The sequence below is a fragment of the Bos indicus x Bos taurus genome, chromosome 15 (assembly GCF_003369695.1).
Source record: "Bos indicus x Bos taurus breed Angus x Brahman F1 hybrid chromosome 15, Bos_hybrid_MaternalHap_v2.0, whole genome shotgun sequence".
In the NCBI taxonomy this organism is placed as follows: Eukaryota; Metazoa; Chordata; class Mammalia; order Artiodactyla; family Bovidae; genus Bos; species Bos indicus x Bos taurus.
In genome coordinates this window covers 40,543,302-40,563,452 of record NC_040090.1, presented here as the reverse complement: position 1 = coordinate 40,563,452, position 20,151 = coordinate 40,543,302, and the positions used below count along the sequence as shown (strand labels likewise).

The following is a 20,151-nucleotide window of genomic DNA, read 5'->3' as shown; positions in this document are numbered from 1 at the left end:
GTGACCAAGAGAGCGTCTAGAACAGATGGGAATGTCCAGACTTCTAGAAGTTCCAGAACACTCCTTCTTCGTTGATACTGATCCATCTTGCACATCCATTTGGACCCAGCTCTCCTGAGTTACCAGATTGAGCTGCTGCCAGTGCCTATCTGTTTTATCCATCACATCAAGAGGGATTTTTCTGAAGTCCAAATAAATTGTGTCCCAGCATTCTTCCATATGTGTGCGGATTTGTATATGTTTATTTATGTGATACATAATATATATACCATATACAAATATTTATCATGTAAGTATGTGTGCATATTATTTTTTAAACTCCTAGCCTATTTTTATAGAGCACTTGCTTTCTATTGCTGAGAGTTTTACATACATTATCTCCATTATTCTCTATTATAAAGTGAAGTGAAAGTCGCTCAGTTCTGTCTGACTCTTTTCGACCCCATGAACTGTCGCCTGCCAGGCTCCTCTGTCCATGGAATTCTGCAGGCCAGAATACTGGAGTGGGTAGCCATTCTTTTCTCCAGGGGATCTTCCCAACCCATGGATTGAACCCAGGTCTCCCTCATTGCAGGCATATTCTTTACTGTTTGAGCCACCAGGGAAGCCCAAGAATACTGGAGTGGGTAGCCTATCCCTTCTCTAGTGGATCTTCCTGACCCATGGATGAAACCCGGGTCTCCTGCATTGCAGGTGGATTCTTTGCCATCTGAGCCGCCAGGCTCATAATTCTATGTTAACTCCACTTAGATAAAAAATACTTTTTTTTAGCATGACCTTATGTAATTCCCAGTGATCAGTGCTTCCATCTCTGTGTCCTTGCTACTTTTCATGTTTCGTATACTCTGTTCTGGAGTTTTGCATGTGATATTGCCTATTTATTAAATACTTATTAAGCATTTGCTGTGTGCAAAGAAAACACTGTATTACAGCCTGTTGGAAATTCAAAGATGAATAAGAAATGGCCCCTGGGCTCAGAAGAGCTTATATGTGATTAAAAATATGAAAGAATAAACAATGGCTTAGTGGGGGGGAAAGGGAAAGCAAAGAACATACCAAAAAAGAGTCCTGAGTGTGAATGGAACACTGAAACCAGCCCACCTACAAAGTTCTAAATGGAAATCTTTAGAAGCCAGGTTCTAACATGTTACAACTTGTTTACAAAAATCGAAGGTATCCATTTTAAATCCTAGCCCAACACTTTGAGGAATGTCTTCTTGAATTTGAGGGTGAGGAGAGGCAGACCTATAGAGAGGGTCCACTTTTGCAATCATTTATTTAAAAAATGCTATTAAAAATATAGAGTATATGATTTTTATGTGTACACTTTAAATGTGAATATTCATGTATCTACCACTCAGCTTAATAAAGAAAACAGTACCGTTAGCTTTGAAATCTCCTACGTGACCTTTCCAGTAGTTGCATTAATTTTAGAAAGTAAATTTTTGCCTTAAATTGTAGAATAGCAACAGTGTGGAGTATTTAGAACTTTGCTGTTGTTGTTTAGTCACTAAATCGTGTCTGACTCTTTTGCTACCCCATAGACTGTAGCCCATCAGGCTTCTCTGTCCATGGGATTTCCCAGGGCAAGAACACTGGAGTGGGTTGCCATTTCCTTCTCCAGGGGATCTTCCCGACCCAGGGATCAAACCTGCATCTCCTTCATTTGCAGGCTATTCTTTGCTAGTGAGCCACAAGGGAAGCCCACATTTAGAACTTTGTAAGGAGGAAAAAATTGCTAATATGTGATTATTGTTTTGGCATAATTTCCTTTTTTACTTGTATGTGTTTTTACATTTTAATGTGGTTATAGCTTTCTCATGCATAATTTGGAGAAGGCAATGGCACCCCACCCCAGTACTATTGCCTGGAAAATCCCATGGATGGAGGAGCCTGGTAGGCTGCAGTCCATGAGGTCGCTACGACTGAGCGACTTCACTTTCACTTTTCACTTTCATGCATTGTAGAAGGAAATGGCAACCCACTCCGGTGTTCTTGCCTGGAGAATCCCAGGGATAGGGGAGGCTGGTGGCCTGCCGTCTATGGGGTTGCACAGAGTCGGACACGACCGAAGTGACTTAGCAGCAGCAGCAGCATGCATAATTAGCATTATCTGATACTGTTAAAGTCTTCACAGTCTTTAAATAAGTAATACATGTATGTATTGCAAATTCAAAAGGTACAAAAAGGTATACAGTGAAAAGCAAATCTTCCTCCTACCTTCTTTTCTCTTTTCTTTCCCTTGACCTGCTTGTTTTTTATAGGTTTGTGGATTATAGTCTTTCTTTTAATGGCTGCACAACTGTCCATTTAGTGCAATGTTTTTCTGACTTCAGGTCATAATTGGTGAAATGCACAATTAATTTAGTGGGGCTCCACAAGCCTTGCTTGTTTTTTTAATGAAATAAATTAGGATAGAAAACAACAGAGAGCCTCACACATAGTAAAGATAAATATTGTTTGAAGAAACTTGGTTTGGTTTTGTATACATACACATGTGCGCCCACACTCTCATACATGCACATGCTGTTTTACCACGTAAAATGTAATTTTTTTTTTACTGTGGGTCATGGTCAAAAATGAAGCACGGCCACCTGATGTGGAGAGCCAACTCACTGGAGAAGACTGTGATGCTGGAAAAAATTGAGGGCAGGAGACGCCGGCAGCAGACACCAGCAGCAGAGAATGAGATGGTTAGATGGCTTCATTGAATCAACAGACATGTGTTTGAGCAAACTCCAGGAGATAGTGAAGAACAGGGAAGCCTGGTGTGCTGCAGTCCGTGGGATCACAGAGTTGGATACAACTTAGCCACTGAACAACAAATTGTCAAAAAACACTTGAAATTTACCAATCTAGTAATGGCTGAAGTGGAATTTGTTTCTCATTTTCATTATTATATATAATTTGGGAACATGCGTTTTTTTTCCCTCATACTTTGAAATTTTTTTAAGACAGCTTGGCAGAAGTGAGGCCACTGAGTCAAAGGATATGAAGATTTAATTGATCTAGCCAAGATGCTTTCCAAAAACCATATCCCATTTACTATTTAATAAATGCCTTCTTTACTTGGTTCAGGATAAGATATTTTTATTTCAGTACAGACATTTTTTTCCTGTGCAGCACATATGTGATATATGTATGTATTTTTTATAACAAAAATGGGATGATTACTTTTAATCTAATATAAACTGAACGCTTCCCAGTTTTACTAAATATTCTTCTGCAGCCCTGATTTTTATTCTGGGGCAGCCTTCCTTGGATGTAGGTGTAAAGAGTGACCACTCTTGCTTCTCAGACTTGAGTCATTCTTAACCATCTTTATGATTTGTACCATATAAACTTTTACTTATTTATCTTTAAATTGACTTTTAAAAAACTTTTAATTTAAAAATAATTTTAGATTTGCAGAAAAGCTGCAAAGATAATACAAGTTCCCTAACTTAACATAGTTCTGGTACAATTACCACCTAAGAAATTAACATTGGTATAATGTAAACTATAGACTTAATTTGGATTTCATTTGTCTTTCCCATTAAGGTCTATTTCTGTTCCGCGGTGGAACGTAGGATACCACGTTACATTTAGATGTTGTGTCTTAGTCTCCTCCAGTCTACGGCAGTCCTTCAGTTTGTCCTTATCTTTTATGACCTTGAAATTTTTGAGGAGTACTGGGCAGGTGTTTTGTAGACTGTCCCTCCAGATGGTTTGTTTAGTGTTTTCTCAGAATCAGATTAAGCTTATGGATTTGAGGGAAGAACACCACAGAGGTGCAATGCCCTTCTTAGTGCTTCATGTCAAGGATACGTGATGCTGATGTGTTTAATTACTAGTAATGTTAACTTTGATCACTTGGTTAGATATGTCTGCCAGGTTTCTCCATTGACAAGTTCTTTGTAATTGGTACATATTTCTGAGAGAGATACTTTGAAATTGTGCAAGTATCCCTTTCTCTTTTAAGTTGTTACCCACTAATTTTAGCAAGACAAAACTAAAAGCAAACAAAAAAACTATACTTTCATAAGCATTGGCCTAGTCAATGAGATCAGTGAAAAGGAGGTTAATAGCTGGCTATCTTTTTTTTTTTTTAATACACATTATGATAAATATAAAAGCATTAAAATTTTTTAAAAAATACCACTTATACCACTTATAATCATCTTATAGACACAGCATAAAAACCTTGGACCGCTCTAAGGTGCTAATGAGTACGTGGTTTAGGTTCTATGGTGATATTGTTGATCCCTTATTAGGATCATGTAGTTATAGCATCGTCATTGGTTACTTTAGTTGGTTGGTTTCTTTAGTTCATATGTTAACAATTTATTAATTGTACAATGTACAGAACCCTAAACTAGGCTTAGGTTAAGACATAGGCTAGTAGGAGAAACGAGCTGAATGAACCTTGGTGCACTAAAATACAAGGCAGTGAACACAGCAGGCACTGGAGCTGTAGACTGTTCTAAGGAGTACAGTGGGTGGAGTAGAGAATCCAGTCGAATCTGGGAAAATCAGGGGAGACAGCCTGGAGGAGGTGATATGGTCTGGACCCACGTTTCCCACTGCTTTGCCCAGATCTTATTCTGAGGGATACTCCTTTCTGAGACTCAAAGGTTTTCCTTGGCTACATCGTGGAAAAGCCATTTGAGTCCACATTCTTCTTATTCCTCTATCTCTTTTTTCCTAACTTTGTACCCTGCCTCTCCCATCCTGACATTTCAGTCATGACAGATAAGATCTTGGTTGAGCTTGGAGTTCTGAGCCAAGTAAACACGGGAAGCCCATTCTGGAAGGGTAAATGTTTCTTCCAGAGTGGGTGAAGGATATTGCCTCCTTGGTCGTTCTTGGCCCCAAGACTGTGTTTATGTGGCCCAGTGTTAAAGTGCTGGGACTTAAGGGGCAGTGTTCAGGGGCCTGTGAATTTGAGAGATTCCAGAAATTAGCCCATGTATAGGCTCTCCAAGAGACTAAGAGATATTCCAAAAGACTGGATCAACGCACTTGAGTCCTTTGTGTCCTGGGGATCTGAACCTTGAGCTTCATGTTGAGGATTGTGAGCTGAGTGGAGATGGACGAGGGCTGGAAAGCTGGCGCGTGGACCTCAATCCAGCATGAAGAGGTCCAGTAGCCACTTCACCACAGGGTAGTGGAATCTAGGGTCACTATAGACTGCACCCACACTTTCCTAGTTCAGAGCCTTGGGGTTAGAGGGGTGTGGGTAGGCAATGGGTCAGAGGCTGGTGGGATTAGAGCAGGAATAAGGACCCTTATGGCAGAAAGTGAAGAGGAACTAAAAAGCCTCTTGATGAAAGTGAAAGAGGAGAGTGAAAAAGTTGGCTTAAAGCTCAACATTCAGAAAACTAAGATCATGGCATCTGGTCCCATCACTTCATGGGAAATAGATGGGGAAACAGTGGAAACAGTGTCAGACTTTATTTTTGGGGCTCCAAAATCACTGCAGATGGTGACTGCAGCCATGAAATTAAAAGATGCTTACTCCTTGGAAGGAAAGTTATGACCAACCTAGATAACATATTCAAAAGCAGAAGTATTACTTTGCCAACAAAGGTCCGTCTAGTCAAGGCTATGGTTTTTCCAGGGGTCACATATGGATGTGAGAATTGGACTGTGAAGAAAGCTGAGCACCAAAGAATTGATGCTTTTGAACTGTGGTGTTGGAGAAGACTCTTGAGAGTCCCTTGGACTGCAAGGAGATCCAACCAGTCCATCCTAAAGGAGATCAATCCTGGGTGTTCATTGGAAGGACTGATGTTGAAGCTGAAACTCCAGTATTTTGGCCACCTCATGCGAAGAGTTGAGTCATTGGAAAAGACTGTGATGCTGGGAGGGATTGGGGGCAGGAGGAGAAGGGGATGACAGAGGATGAGATGGCATCACCGACTCGATGGACATGAGTTTGAGTAAACTCTGGGAGTGCTGTGATTCATGGGGTTGCAAAGGGTCAGATATGACTGAGCGACTGAACTGAACTGAACTGAAGGACCTGGAAGAATTTCTTTACATAAAATGCAGGACTTGAGCAAAGAATGGATATTTCTGTTTCCCCAGGAAGGCTGTGAAGCAAAGTATGTGCAGCAGTGGCTTGCACACGAAACATCCTGCCAGCTATGGTTCTTAAGCAGAGGAGGGCTGGGGTTGCCGTCTGGAGGGAGACATTTGTTTTGTCAATTCAAAGCCCTGGTAGAGCTCATGAACAGACTGCTCGATTGGCAGTAAGCAGATTGCCTTCCAAGAGAAATTAGATATTGCCAGTTCTTCTGCTTTGTAAAGGCTGCTTTGTCTCAGACTGGTGGCTAGGAGTGAGTCCCTGGCAGAGCTACAGTTTTCCTCAAAGCATTTCCCAGGCCCTTTCCTAATTTCCCCATCGGATGTTTGGTGTCTTTCTTCTCTCTCCAGCTCTTCTTAGGGAGGAAGCCTGAATATCCCATCTTTCCCTCCAGGAAAGGTCGCCTTTTTTTGTTGGTGGTCTTCTGTCTGATCCCAGGCAGATGACTCTGCTAAAAGGATTAGATGAAGACTTTGTAGCCCCTGAAACAAGAAGTCTTTCTGCTGCTTTGGACTCATTCAGGAAGCGAGGGGACTGGGTGACTAGGATAGAACAACAGGTCTGGGTGACTGCCAAAGAACAATACGGTAGAACATTGACACTAGAAGGGCCCACTGGAGAAGCGCTAGTTCCAACAGCCCGACAGCCGTCTCACTATATGCAGGAAAAGGCAGAGGTCCTGTGGGGCACAAGGACTTGCTCACGGTCTCACCGCCCTGTAACCAGGACCTGATGACTCTCTCTGCTCCTGGATTTTTAGTTTTTCCCTTCTTAATCACATTGCCACTCAGAGTTAGAAAAGGATAATTGTAAAGGCTTGTGGAAACCTGCCTACTCACGTGGCAGCCACAGCCCAATGTCGGAGAATGGGTAGGACACGTGGGTAGAACGGGGTGTCCTCTGTGGACATGCTGCTGGAGCTGTCTGGTGGGCATTGGGAGCTAGGCTCCCTAGAGGCATCTGAAGTTATACTGCATCTCTTAGGCATTCTAGGATCCAACTAGTAATGTTGAGATTGTTGTTGTTTAGTTGCTAAGTCGTGTCTGACTCTTTTGTGACCCTGTGGATTATAGCCCGCCAGGCTCCTCTGTCCATGGGACTTCCTAGACAAGAATAACGGAGTGGGTTGCCATTCCCTTCTCCAGGGGATCTTCCCAACACAGTGATCGAACCCATGTCTCCTGCATTGGCAGGCAAGATTCTTTACTGTTGAGCCACCAAGGAAGACCAATATTGAGATAACAGCAGCTTTCTTTTCTTAAATTCCAATGCTCCCAAAGTAAAGACTGACTTTAAAAGATTTATTCTGCTCCTGTGTTTTCACATTTGGCGTTTCAGTTTATAAAGGGACAAGAATAGAATATCATCTCTTATAGTGACCAAATCTAGAATCTAATGCTCATATACATATATATATATATACTTTTTTTTTCTCCTCTCGAATTCTTCTCTCAAATTCTTTCATCTTATCGAGGGGACAGCTGTTTCTTCTTTTTGTTTCCCCAGGAGTCTTTTTAAATTATTTATTTGACACTTTAATTCATTGCCTACTCTGAATGAAATATGAAAGTGGGTAGATTTCAAGGGGCTCACGACTGTGGGGGAGACAGGAGTGCAAGTAACAGTGATAAAATTATATAAATACCATGATAAAGGCATCTTCAGACTGCGGTGGGCTTCCAGAGTAGACAAACAGATCCCGCCAGGAGATCAAGAACTGTTTCACAGAGGAGGTAGTAACTGAGTTGGGCCTTGAAGGTAGTTGGGCAATGAGAGGCACTCAGAAAAAAGGTAACAGTGTGAGCAGTCGGGGGAGGAAGAGAAAAAAAATACAGTTTTCAGAGCAGCAGGCAGTGTGCTGTGCTTACGCCTGTATTGGAGTGGTAGTGGTAGGGGAGTATGGCAGATGAAGCCAAAGGGATTTCAAGTTTTGGTGGTGACGTCTGTCATGGGAGGGGTTTGGACTTAGTCACACCGCTGTTGCCGTTAGTTAGGTCTTAATTATTTTTCCCCCAGAGAGTAGTTTTCAGTTTCTTTTTAGTAATGGAAAAACATTTTTTTTTTTCAAAACAGTATTTATACCCATCTCCAAATGATATAAAACATAGGATGGCTTTTTAAAGCAAATGTGTATTTTCAGTAAGCATAGTGAGCTGCACAGTGGAGGTGAGAGAAAGCATTTTTGGGCTTGAATGGAGCTGACCCGAGAGAACCTTCTCCTCTGTGGGCGCTGGGCCGTTCCCGAATCCTGCACGGTCTGGCAGTGACTGCGGTGGTGGAGTGCCTGTGAGTGGGCTCTCTGGGAATGGGAAAGACTGTAAAACCCTGGAGTGCGTCCCCAGAAGACTGACCTTACAAGAGAAGTTCTGGGAAACAAACCGCAGGGAGACTTTACAGGAATTTTTGGTTGAGCCCACAAGCAAGGCACATGAGGAAAAGAGATGTAATTATAGTTTGTAAGTCTATGAAAAGATGCAATGAGTGACATGAAATAGCCGTTCTAAGTTTCTTCTTCCTGTTGGACAGGGAGGAATGGGGTTTTATGCATTCATTCAGCAGATTTTTACTGCGCGCCAGCTGTAAGCTGGGCCCTATACTAAATGCAGAGAATAGGTGGCTAGCAAAACAGTCAAGGTTCCTGCTCCTAAGGAACCTGGGGGGAAGCACATGATGGCACAAGGGAGCAATTACAGATTATGGTGAGTGCCATGGAGGGTAAGTCCTCATTCAGACTGGAGGGTCGCAGACTTCTCTTAGGAAGTGAGAGGCAAGTTGAGCCAGGCAAAGACTATGGCGTAGGGGGGCATCCAAGGCAAAGGGGAACAGCCTGGAGAAACTCTGACACTTTGGGGAACTAAAAAGAGGCCCACGGAGCTGGCACCCAGAGGGGGAGGGCAGGAGAGGAGGCTGGAGAAGAGTCATACAGGGCCTTATAGGGACATGGGAAGATTTTAGATTTTACCCTGAATGTTGGGGAGCCATTGAAGTGTGTTAAGCAGGAAATGACATGATCTAGTGTAAAAGGGTGATTCAGACACCTCCGTGGAGAATGGAGCTGTGAGGGCAAGAGTGAAAGCTGGGGTGGTCAGGAGGTTTTCGTCACAGTTAAGGGGAGAGATTAGGGTGGCGATGAGGTGCAGAAAAATGAACAGATGAAAGATATATCTAGGAAGTAGCATTGTCTGGAGTCGGTAAGTGGATTGGCTGCGGGCCAGAAAGAGGTAGGGATGCACAAAGGTATCTCCTTGTCAGTACAAGCCTGCACGGGGACTCCCAGCAGACCACACAGGTTACAGGTTCCTGTCTTTCGGGAAAGGTCAGGTAGGATTGATCTGAATCCAGCCTTGCAGAGGCATCAGGATTCAGCTGACCTCTTGCTCTGCCCAGTTCAAGGAACTTACACACAATAGCAGCACCCAGCAGAGATTCCAGTTCTCCCAGGAGTAGGGCACTTACTGTGTCCCTATCTGGGCCCCTCCCCCGACTCAGGGCAAGGCTCTAAGGAACCAGTATAACCCCAGTGTGCCACTAGGGGGCGCATGGCCTGCATTCTGTGTCAGGTCTGGTCTGGAGGGCTTTTTGAAGTTTGCATTAGAGAGAGACTGAATTGTATCAGCTTTAGTAATCCACCTCCCCTGACCCTTCATGCTCCTTAGAAGAATGCCTGGTATATGGTATTTGTTGTTTAGTCGCTAAGTTGCGTCTGACTCTTTGCCACCTCATGGACTGTAGCCCGCCAGGCTCCTCTGTCCATAGGATTTCCCAGGCAAGAATACTGGAGTGGGTTGCCATTTCCTTCTCCACGGGATCTTCCTGACCCAGAGATCAAACCCAAGTCTGCTGCATTGCAGGTGGATTCTTTACTGCTGAGCCACCAAGGAAGCCCACTCAATAAACATGAGTTGGTATTATAACTGTGATTAGTGTCTTATTGTAGAAATGAATGGGTATTGCCTCTTGTTTCTCAGTATGGAGACTGGGCAGGTGGAATGTGCAATTTAGGGATCAGGAGAAGAACAGAAAACTGCCTGTTGGGAACGGGACAAGAGGGAAGGTGAGTGATTTGATGGTGTTGCCCTTGCTCTTTCATCCTGTCCTCCACGGACGGGGAACACTAGGGACACTAGGAATTCCTTTGAGGAATTCCTGAGTTGGTACTTGGGTCGGGGTGTTGGATTGGGTATTTTTAGTGGCTGGTTGAGTGTGCCCTCTTTGACACTCCGGTTGCTCCACTGAAGCAGCAGTGTCCCCCCCGTAGGGTTGGTGCCACCCTGTTATTTCCTGCTGGATTTTGTGATGCTCCTCCTACCTTATCTCCTGCATATATATACCTTTTAAACTAGAGTGAATTAAAATCTTGTTTTAAGAAATTTGCTATAATACTGAAGGTTAGTCAAAAACACAAAGATTCTGCATGGGGTCTCTGCATTAAAGATTCCATCAGGATCTCTCTAGCACTGCTTGAGGAAACAACATTGAAAAATACGGGGCTTCCTTGGTGGTTTAGATGGTGAAGAATTTCCTGCAAGACAGGAGACCCAGGTTCGATCTCTGGGTTGGGAAGATCCCCTGGAGAAGGAAATGGCAACCCACTCTAGTATTCTTGCCTGGAGAATTCCATGGACAGAGGAGACTGGCAAGTTACAGCCCATGGGGTCACAAAGAGTCGGACATGACTGAGCAGCTAACACATATTGAAAACTTTCTTACTTGAGGCTCTGTGTCCTTTTCTGGGGGGCATACCTACTGCCCCAGGTTTTTGTCTGTGATGAAGAGCAGCTGAGATGAATGACATTCTTAGCTCAGTGCCTGATTTAAGGAGAATGCCTTCACACACATCTTTTCATGCTTATCCCAGACCTGTCACTTGCTCAGGGGAGGGGTTTTATGGGTAAAAGCTGGAAGGCTTGGTGACTTCCCAAGGGCATATGGCTGCCACGGAGCCCAGCACTGCCTGGTCTTCTGACCCTGGCTTTGTCTGGTGCCCTTGGAACTGCTCTACTTAGTACACAAAGAGAGCTGAGAGGCTTGGGTATTATTTCTAGATCAGATATCTTCTGGTTCTGTGACCTGGGGCAAGTTATTTAACCTCTCTTTTAGATTAAAAAAAAAATCTGTTAAATTAGTATGATTACAGGAATCCTAACTCCAGGTCTTTTGGGTTTGAGAGATGAGCCAAGATTTGTGAGAGTTTTTTTTGAAAATTGTAAGGTAATCTGTGCACCAGTATGTTTCACATCTCATAGAGGTTATCTCCGAGTCTTCAAGGCTGAAAGGATGATAATTGAGCCTATCTTATCATGACTCAGAAGGAGTCTTTATCTTCCCCAGGGAATCCAGCCTTGTATCTCATGACTGGCTGTCAAAAAAGTTGTTTGTAAGATCAGATGGCAGTGTACTTTAGAGGAAAGTACCAGGCTAGGGGGCAGCAGATTGATCTCTACTGTTAGTACTTCGACTGCCAAACTAACTTTGTTACTGTGGTCTAAACATTTGATCCCCTCGAGCCTCAGTTTTCCCATCTATGAAATGGTGATAATAATGGTGGTTCAGATGATAAAGAATCTGCCCACAATGCGGGAGACCTGGCTTCAATCCTTGGATAGGGAAGATGCCTGGAGAATGGAATGGAACCCACTCTGGTATTCTTGCCTGGAGAATTCTGTGGACAGAGGAGCCTGGTGGGCTACAGTCCACAGGATCTCAAAAGAGTTGGACACGACTGAGCGACTAACACAATATGACAATATGTTTCAAAAGGTTTTGAGGATCAAACAAGATAGATCCTGTAAAAGAATATTACACAATAGAAATATGTACCAGGGAATTAAACTTTGAGGACTTGTGGTTCCAGGCACTGTGCTAGCTCTTGGTCAGGACCGATACCATTTCTGACTTTGACAGCAGCTTGCAGAAAGCCCGGGCTTTCTGGATCTGTGTCGCATCTGCTGCTCTCTGGATTGCCCAGGATGCTTCCTGGTGCTGACTGAGCCTTTCCTCTCCATCGCAGGGAGATGAGAGGCTGCTTTGGCACCGGCGCTAGCAGCATGTGTCCCTGCACTGGTTGAAGTCGTCGCCCCAACCTGGGCAGGCAGCAAGGTAAGCAGAGGGGCCCGTCCAGGCGAGCTCCTGAGACGTGAGTGCATTTCCGCCTCAGCCCGCTGCCCGGAAAACCCCAAGTGCACAAACAAGTCAAGGCAGGGCATCTGGGTCCTCCCTACCCTCGCTCCAGGACCCAGAGGAAGGGCTGGCTTCCCCTCCAAGCGTTCAAGCTGACTCCCTCCCCTCCTCACCCCCCTCCCCAGCCTGGACTCTTCCAAGTTATAAAAAATGAGACACTGGAGGGGAACAAAACAAGTCCACTCACTGTCTTCTCCCTTCTCCCTTCTGAGCTGCTGAAGCCAGTTCCCAGGAGCAGCCCAGAGCCCTTGTCTGGCTGGAAGGGAGGTAGGAGGAGTGGAATGCGTGCGGAGCCCGAGCTGATCAAAAGACAGTGCTGTTCCGTGAAAGCCTCCCAGAACTGAGGGAGAGAGGGGGAGACCGCGGGGTTGGGGTGGGGGGGGGGGTGGGGGGAGGAGAGGGAGGGAGGGAGAGAGGGAGGGAGGGAGGGAGGCAGAGAGGGAGGGAGGGAGGGAGGGAGATCGGAGCAAGCGCCGGCGAGAACAGGGTCTCCATGACGACTGGCCTGGCCGGCCAGCAGTGCTCCGCTTATTTGGCTGGAAGGAGCGCCACGAAAGGTCAGAGGAAGGAGCTGTGGGAAGCTCGCAGCAGGTATCGGAGCCGGAGCGAGTGGATTTGGGGGCCCTGGGCTCCCTAATAGACTGTGGTGTGAGCCAGACTCTGCCGAGAATGGAGTGGGCAGGAAAGCACCGGGACTTTCAGGTAAGTCAGCTCCCGGCTGGGATTGTTTTTCCTCCTTTCCTGGCCGTAGTCTCGGGCTGTTTTCTGGGAGGCCGGCGAGTGTCTGTATGCTCTGCTCTGCTCAGGGTTTGGGGCTCAGGAATGATGTCATGCTCCAACAGTTGGATTCTATTAGCTTACGGAGGAGGGAAGCAGCCGGTTTTCTTGACTTTGCAAATCTAGCTGATCTCACTCTTGCTGAACCTGAGGTGTTCAGACTTCACTACAGGAATCATCATCTTACTTTTATTTAGCACAAAGGCTCAGGAAATTTTACGGGAAGAGTCTTTCATGTAGGGGAAAAAAAAAAGAATTATCATCACTCCTGCAATGTGTTTGTAGTTCTTACATGGAAACTCCAGTGTCTTTTGAGTGGCTGGGTTTGTTCTAGGGAACACTGTTGTCTTTTGGTGCTGCTATGTCTGACCTAATGAAAAAAATAAAAGCTAATTAACTCAGCTGGGAGCTGCAGTGAGCTCCAAGTCTCTCTGGGGTAGTTATTAGGAGAGAGGGGCTGTCCTACGGATGTCTGAACCAGGGTCAGTCTCTCTTCTCTCTCTGTCCCCCAGGTAGCCTGGTAAGAAGCAAGCTGTCCTCCTTTATTATTAATAAAATCCATCGCAGGTTTTCCTAAACAAATGTATGGGGTGGAGGCAGGGGGCGTCTGGAGAAGGGTGGGACCTGTCAAGGTTCCTTATCCCGGTATCTCTGAGTAGATTGCTGCTAAGAGCTGGCTTACCTGAGGAGACCTGAAGTACTGTGGTTTGCTGAATGGATTCCCTGGTTAACGTTTGAATCAAGTCTCAGGGCATGCGGTGTCTATGCCATGTACTCCTACACTGTAGTCCTGTGTTTCGGTAAAACTTATCCTGACCTAGAGGACCGGTGTGTGGTGAACTCAGTATGGCCTTGGAGAGGAGATCATTCCAGAAAGGCACTTGTATAGGTGTTGAGATCGCTAAGGTTGTCAGTGATCTCAGCAGGAGGTTTCATGCGGTGGACACTCCCTGCAGTGGAGACCCCTCAGGAGATGTGCTTCCGCTTCAGCCATGTTATGTCTTAAACTTACTCCTGGGCCTCAGGAGGCTCGGTGGCTGCTTTTGGTTTCCCTGTGGGATGAGGGAACAGCTGCGGTCCTAGCTCTTTGGTTTTTCTTCTTGAACTTTCTGAACAGAATGTCTTTTGTACTCTGGCACACAATGAGGGGGCCTTCTGATTAACTTCGGGTCAGCTTGCCAATGAAAGCACTGGCCGTGTCTCGAATTGGGCTCCCTGAACGTGTACATGAGTGCATCAGTGTTGTGGCCTGAGGCTCCACAAGGGTGAACTCAATGGCCCCGGACCTTGGATGGGCCACTTATAAAGTAGTGTTTCCTTTTATTCCATTCTAGGGCTCTTCTGCTTGGTTGACACCTTGATTAACTGGGGGGATGTGGCTTGGTGCTGTTGGCTGGGACTCAAGTCAGGGGATATGAAGAGGAGTCAGTGGGCCCTTCTGTGGGCAACACAAATCCAGGATCTCAGTTCTCCTCTATTTGTGTGGATGTAGTTGGGCAGCTCCTTCAATTTTACGTCCCTTGCTCATGTGAAGCAGAGAAGGCACTGGCGACCCACTCCAGTACTCTTGCCTGGAAAATCCCATGGACGGAGGAGCCTGGTAGGCTGCCGTCTATGGGGTTGCTAAGAGTCGGACACGACTGATGTGGCTTAGCAGCAGCAGCAGCTCATGTGAAGAGGGTCAGCAGATGCTCTTTCTTCTGGTATAGCAGAATGATAATAGCTTGGGGTTTAGGAGACTTGAATTGTGGCTAGGTCATGCTACTCACCATTCAGGTAGCCATTGGCAAGACTCTCAACTTCTACAACCTTCAGATTTATTGGCTGGTGAGATGGAAGTAATGATAATAGTTCCTCCACAGTAGTGTTGGGAGGAGCAAATGAAACAACTTCCACAGAAGAAATTTAAACCAGTCAAGATCTATATAATGTAAGATGTTATGAGTTGACCCTTGAAGAATGGTCTCTCTCTGTTCTGGAAAGTCACTTTGCTCTCTGTTCTGGTTATCCCATTTATAAAGGCCCCTCTTCTTTTTTGCATTTATAAATAAAAATGAGAAAAACCTTTGAAAACTTCAAGATGTTAAAGGAAGCATACAGGCAAGTTTAGTAAGAGTGATGTTCACTGTAGGCTTGGAGCCTCGTAAATGATCCTTGAGAGATGAAGCTTTCCTGGTGTCCCCTGATTGACGTGTTTTCGTTCAGAGGAGAGGGATTTCAAGAGACCCCTTGGCTTTTCCAGTGTCCCACAGCTAGCTGCCTGGCATTTACAGAGTCAGGTTTTAGGAGCTGGAAGGGAAGCTACTGGTTGCTAGGGCCCATTCCTCATCCTGTTAGGTTGTGCTGGGAAAACTGTTTCGAGGGAGCCCAGAGGCCTTCCTCCTCTGTCCTGGGTTTTAAAGGCAGGGTTCTAACTGGCAGGAAGAGTTATTGCTCTGAAAAGTCCTTGGGGGCTGGGCAGCTCTCTTAGGAACCTGTGGCTACAGCTTAGAGGGAAACCAGAAAGAAAGAAAGAAATGAGGAAGTGGGAATTCCAAGGGCAGAGATACTCGATATGCCCTGGGACTGTGCCAGGGAGCAGAATCGCAGGGGAGCGGGAAGCCTCTGGGCGAGGGCGTGCCAGCTCTGTCCTCGGGGACACCGGGAGGCTCCTGGGTACCAGGCAGGAACACAGAGGGGGCGCTGGTACCCCACCTGCAGCCGCAGCTCTTGTTGTAGGGCAGGGGCACCCCTGGCAGCCAGGCCCTGGAGTGGTGCCTAGGAAGAAGCCCCTGAACAGATTAAAAAAATAACAACAAACAAACAAAAACAACAGAGCCTTTTTTTCCAGGTGAGTCTTGTCACAGCAGCCTCTCTAGCCTGGGGGAAGCTGTCCACAGCTTAGCGCGGGTCTGCAGCTGTTTCCCGCTCCTTCAGTCCAGCTTCCCAGAGCTGAGTCACAAATTGGACCCCTCCATGTTCCTTAAGGATTAAAAAGGAACATTTCTGTTCTCGCTCTCTCTCTCCCACTTCTTCTACTACTCTTCCTGCGCTCTCCGGCCCTGGGCTCCTTCTGTCTACAAAATTAGAATTATCAGTAACTCGGGGAAGTTGAAACTTTGAAATACCCTGGAAGACCGACCAAGGCCATCCTCAGTTCTGCTGGCTCTGCCCTGTCCCTGGAATGAAGGGCTTGGGGGTACCGTTTGGAGTGGTGCCCTGACTCCAGATATCATGGCCATTCTGCTGGCCAGGAACTAGGAGGGGTGTGCCCCACTCCCCACCTCATGGGATTCAATGAACTATTTCCGGGAGACCCACTGGTCACCGGAGTGAGGTGGAGGGTCTGAGTCCTGGGCCTTCCAAAGCGCCTCCCTGTGGGCTCGTGGGACTGAGAGGCTGAGAGCATGTGGTCTGTTGCTTCTCTTAGCTGTTACCTGTCAGTGCCCTGGAGGCTCCTGATGTTTTGTGTGGGGCCCAGGAGGGTTTGCTGAGACAGCCAAGCAGAGGGAAAGCGTGTGGAGCCTGGAGGAGGCGTGTGGAGCCTGGAGGAGGCAGAGGGCAGGCAGCAGCCCCCAGGGCTTTGGCTTGTCTGCCTTCTGTGCCTCCACCTTCACTGGGGAGAACGGGCTGCGGGTGGTGGGAGGGCACATCTGCTGACAGATGAGTGAGTTCTTTGATTTAGAGGAACCATGGAAAGTGGAGAAGGGGCCAGGAGGGCATGAGAGAAGGGGAAAAAAATGACCATCTGGCATGGTCTGCAGAGATCGCTCTCTCTGTGGGAAAATATGCTTTAGTGAGTGGCTTCTTCTAGGGGTGGGGAGGGAGACCCTGTGCTCTGCTGGGGCGGAGGTGCTCTGTGCACCTGTCCCGGTAGGTGTTGGGGGTGAAATGCTGGGTAAGTCTGTCTAGGGAAAACATGCCAAGTGATATTGTCTGATAGAAAATATCGAGGTTGGGATGGAGGTCCAAGAGGAAGGGGGTATATGCATACATATAGCTGATTCACTCCACTGTACAGCAGAAACTAACACAACATTGTAAAGCGACTCTATTCCCAAAAAAAAAAAAAATCCAAGGTCTCTGTTTTTAGCCATAGGCCCTAGAAAGACTGGCCTGGGTGTGTGTTGAGCAGAGAGGAGGATGCCAAATGAGTCGAGACTACCTTATTGAAGGATTTCTCCAAAGATCCATTGTCTTATTTTTTTTGACCCTGGTAAACTGGTATACTGTTGTTGAGGGGGTGTGGAAATGATCACAGTACTCTTCTCATCTGAAAGCTGCACTGTCTATATCAAGGGTGAATTATATGCAATCAGGATATGAAGCCTTCTTAACCAAAGCTGACTTGTCCCTGAGAGTTTGTCATGAAACTACTTGTTTCTCAAAGATCCAGACTATATTTCTGTGTGACTTGTCGTCACTGAAGGGGATTTGTGTGTGAGTTGGCGGTTGGCTAATAGGAAACATCACAGTGAATGAAGGACTGTTTGACCTGGGTAAAATGAGATGGACATAGGGTTATGGAGACAAGCTCTGAAGCAGTAGGAAGACTACTGGAAGGAAACAGGAGAGAGGCCCTGTGAAGCGGACTGGGGAAAAGGTAGTTCTCAGGTGGTAGAGGGGGGACCTGGACTAACCTAGAAGGCCCTCACGACTTAGCAGAAGGCTGGTTTGCCCCCGGGGGGTCAAGGAGACAGCTTTGTGTAGGTCCTAACAGGCACTGGGAGGGCAGGAGTGGGTGGGGGTGGCTGGCACTGGGGTCGACACCCCTGTTCATTTGCTCTTGGACTCGGAGACATCCCTGGTCTCCACATGTTCTCTTGGTCTGTTCACTCATTTAGTCAGTGAGTCTAGAGGGTCTGGGCCAAGACCTGGGAAAGATATAAAAAAAAAAATCAAGTGTGAGATTTATCATACACACACACACACACACACACACACACACTGTGTTACATGATTTATTATGCTTATTTCCTCCCCAGTGTGAGCCTCTGTCCATGTGACTGAGAAGGAACACTGACCTACTAAAGTTTTAGGTTTTGATGGTAGGATTAATGACTAGCTCATGCTTTAGACTGGGCAAAAGGAAGAGGGTCCAACTCTTAGACTCTGATTTGAAGCACTATTTGAGTGATGGAAGAGAGCCAACTAAGGACTGGAAATAGGAGGAGGGTGAGGGTTCTAGGCCTGGGTGGCACTCTGGGAGTGTCGGACGACGGGGTATGTGTGCAGGGGGTGGGGAATGGGAAGAGGGAAATGGGAAAATTGGAAAGAAAACTACAAAGTCAGCTAGTTTCTAGAACTCTTTAGCTTTGTGTGCTCATTTGTGTCTTGGAACAGAGGCTCCCTTATTGAGTTCTAACAACTGAGTTTTATAGATTGCTTTTAAGTGAGTCAACCTGTACTGTGTATGTTCAACTCTCAGTGACTATTACGCGCCCAGTGAGGGTATGGTGCTGCCTTTGAGCAGCTCTGATGGAGCTATTTACATATAATACGAGAGTATCTTATAGGCAGTCTGGTGAAGTGACTAAGGGTTGGAACCCAGGGATCGTAAATAAATCTAGATTTAGAACTTGATATTACTATTTGTTATCTGTGTGACCTTGGGTAATTTATCTAATCTCTCTGAGCCTCAGTTTTCTGTGAGGCATCTGTAAAATGGATATACAGTAAGTCCCCTGTATATGAATGAATTCCATTCTGAGAGTGCATTTGTAAGCCCGATTTGTTCAAAGTCCAACAAAGTTAGCCTAGGTACTCAACTAACATAATTGGCTGCATAGTACCGCATGCTGCTGCTGCTGCTAAGTCACTTCAGTCGTGTCCGACTCTGGGCAACCCCGTAGACGGCAGCCCACCAGGCTCCCCCGTCCCCGGGATTCTCCAGGCAAGAACACTGAAGTGAGTTGCCATTTCCTTCTCCAATGGATGAAAGTGAAAGTGAAGCTGCTCAGTCGTGTCCAACCCTCAGCAACCCCCTTGACTGCAGCCCACCAGGCTCCTCTGTCCATGGGATTTTCCAGGCAAGAGTACTGGAGTGGGGTGCCATTGCCTTCTCTGATAGTACCGCATAGGTTTATATATATATATAAACCTATATTTATATAGGTTTATAGTACTTTTCACACAAATAATACATGAAAGACAAACAGAAAGTAAACATTTTTAATCTTACTGTATAGTACCTTGAAAAGTACAGTACAGTAGCTGGAATCCAGGGGCTGGCCTACAATTCCATCAGGTCTTCACAAGGACTTCAGTGAAGTCATCCTCTTGTAGATCTAGCTTGAAATAAATATACTGTACTAAGATATAAGCATCTGAATGCAGAGTTCCAAAGAATAGCAAGAAGAGATAAGAAAGCCTTCTTCAGTGATCAATGCAAAGAAATAGAGGAAAACAACAGAATGGGAAAGACTAGAGATCTTTTCAAGAAAATTAGAGATACCAAGGGAACATTTCATGCAAAGATGGGCTCAATAAGGGACAGAAATGATATGGACCTAACAGAAGCAGAAGATATTAAGAAGAGGTGGCAAGAATACACAGAAGAACTGTACAAAAAAGATCTTCACGACCCAGATAATCACGATGGTGTGATCACTCACCTAGAGCCAGACATCCTGGAATGTGATGTCAAGTGGGTCTTAGAAAGCATCACTACGAACAAAGCTAGTGGAGGTGATGGAATTCCAGTTGAGCTCTTTCAAATTCTGAAAGATGATGCCGTGAAAGTGCTGCACTCAATATGCCAGCAAATTTGGAAAACTCAGCAGTGGCCTCAGGACTGGAAAAGCTCAGTTTTCATTCCAATCCCAAAGAAAGGCAATGCCAAAGAACGCTCAAACTACTACACAATTGCACTCATCTCACATGCTAGTAAAGTAATGCTCAAAATTCTCCAAGCCAGGCTTCAGCAATACGTGAACCATGAACTTCCTAATGTTCAAGCTGGTTTTCGAAAAGGCAGAGGAACCAGAGATCAAATTGCCAACATCCGCTGGATCATAGAAAAAGCAAGAGAGTTCCAGAAAAACATCTATTTCTGCTTTATTGACTATGCCGAAGCCTTTGACTGTGTGGATCACAATAAACTGTGGAAAATTCTGAAAGAGATGGGAATACCAGACCATCTGACTTGC

The 20,151-nt window shown here is 45.8% G+C and overlaps 1 protein-coding gene across 3 annotated transcripts in view; it reads left to right on the top strand.

Annotated features, from left to right (window-relative positions):
• ST5 (suppression of tumorigenicity 5) overlaps positions 1–20,151 on the top strand; it is a 170,955-nt gene that overhangs the window by 31,959 nt on the left and 118,845 nt on the right. Inside the window, exon 2 of one of the 3 annotated variants that reach the window (XM_027563218.1) lies at positions 12,078–12,166. The gene's annotated coding sequence lies outside the window, so the exon portion shown is untranslated. Of the gene's footprint in view, positions 1–12,077; positions 12,167–12,350; positions 12,515–12,705; positions 12,950–20,151 lie in introns of those variants that run through there. The other 2 variants (XM_027563219.1, XM_027563217.1) reach the window with 2 other exon arrangements.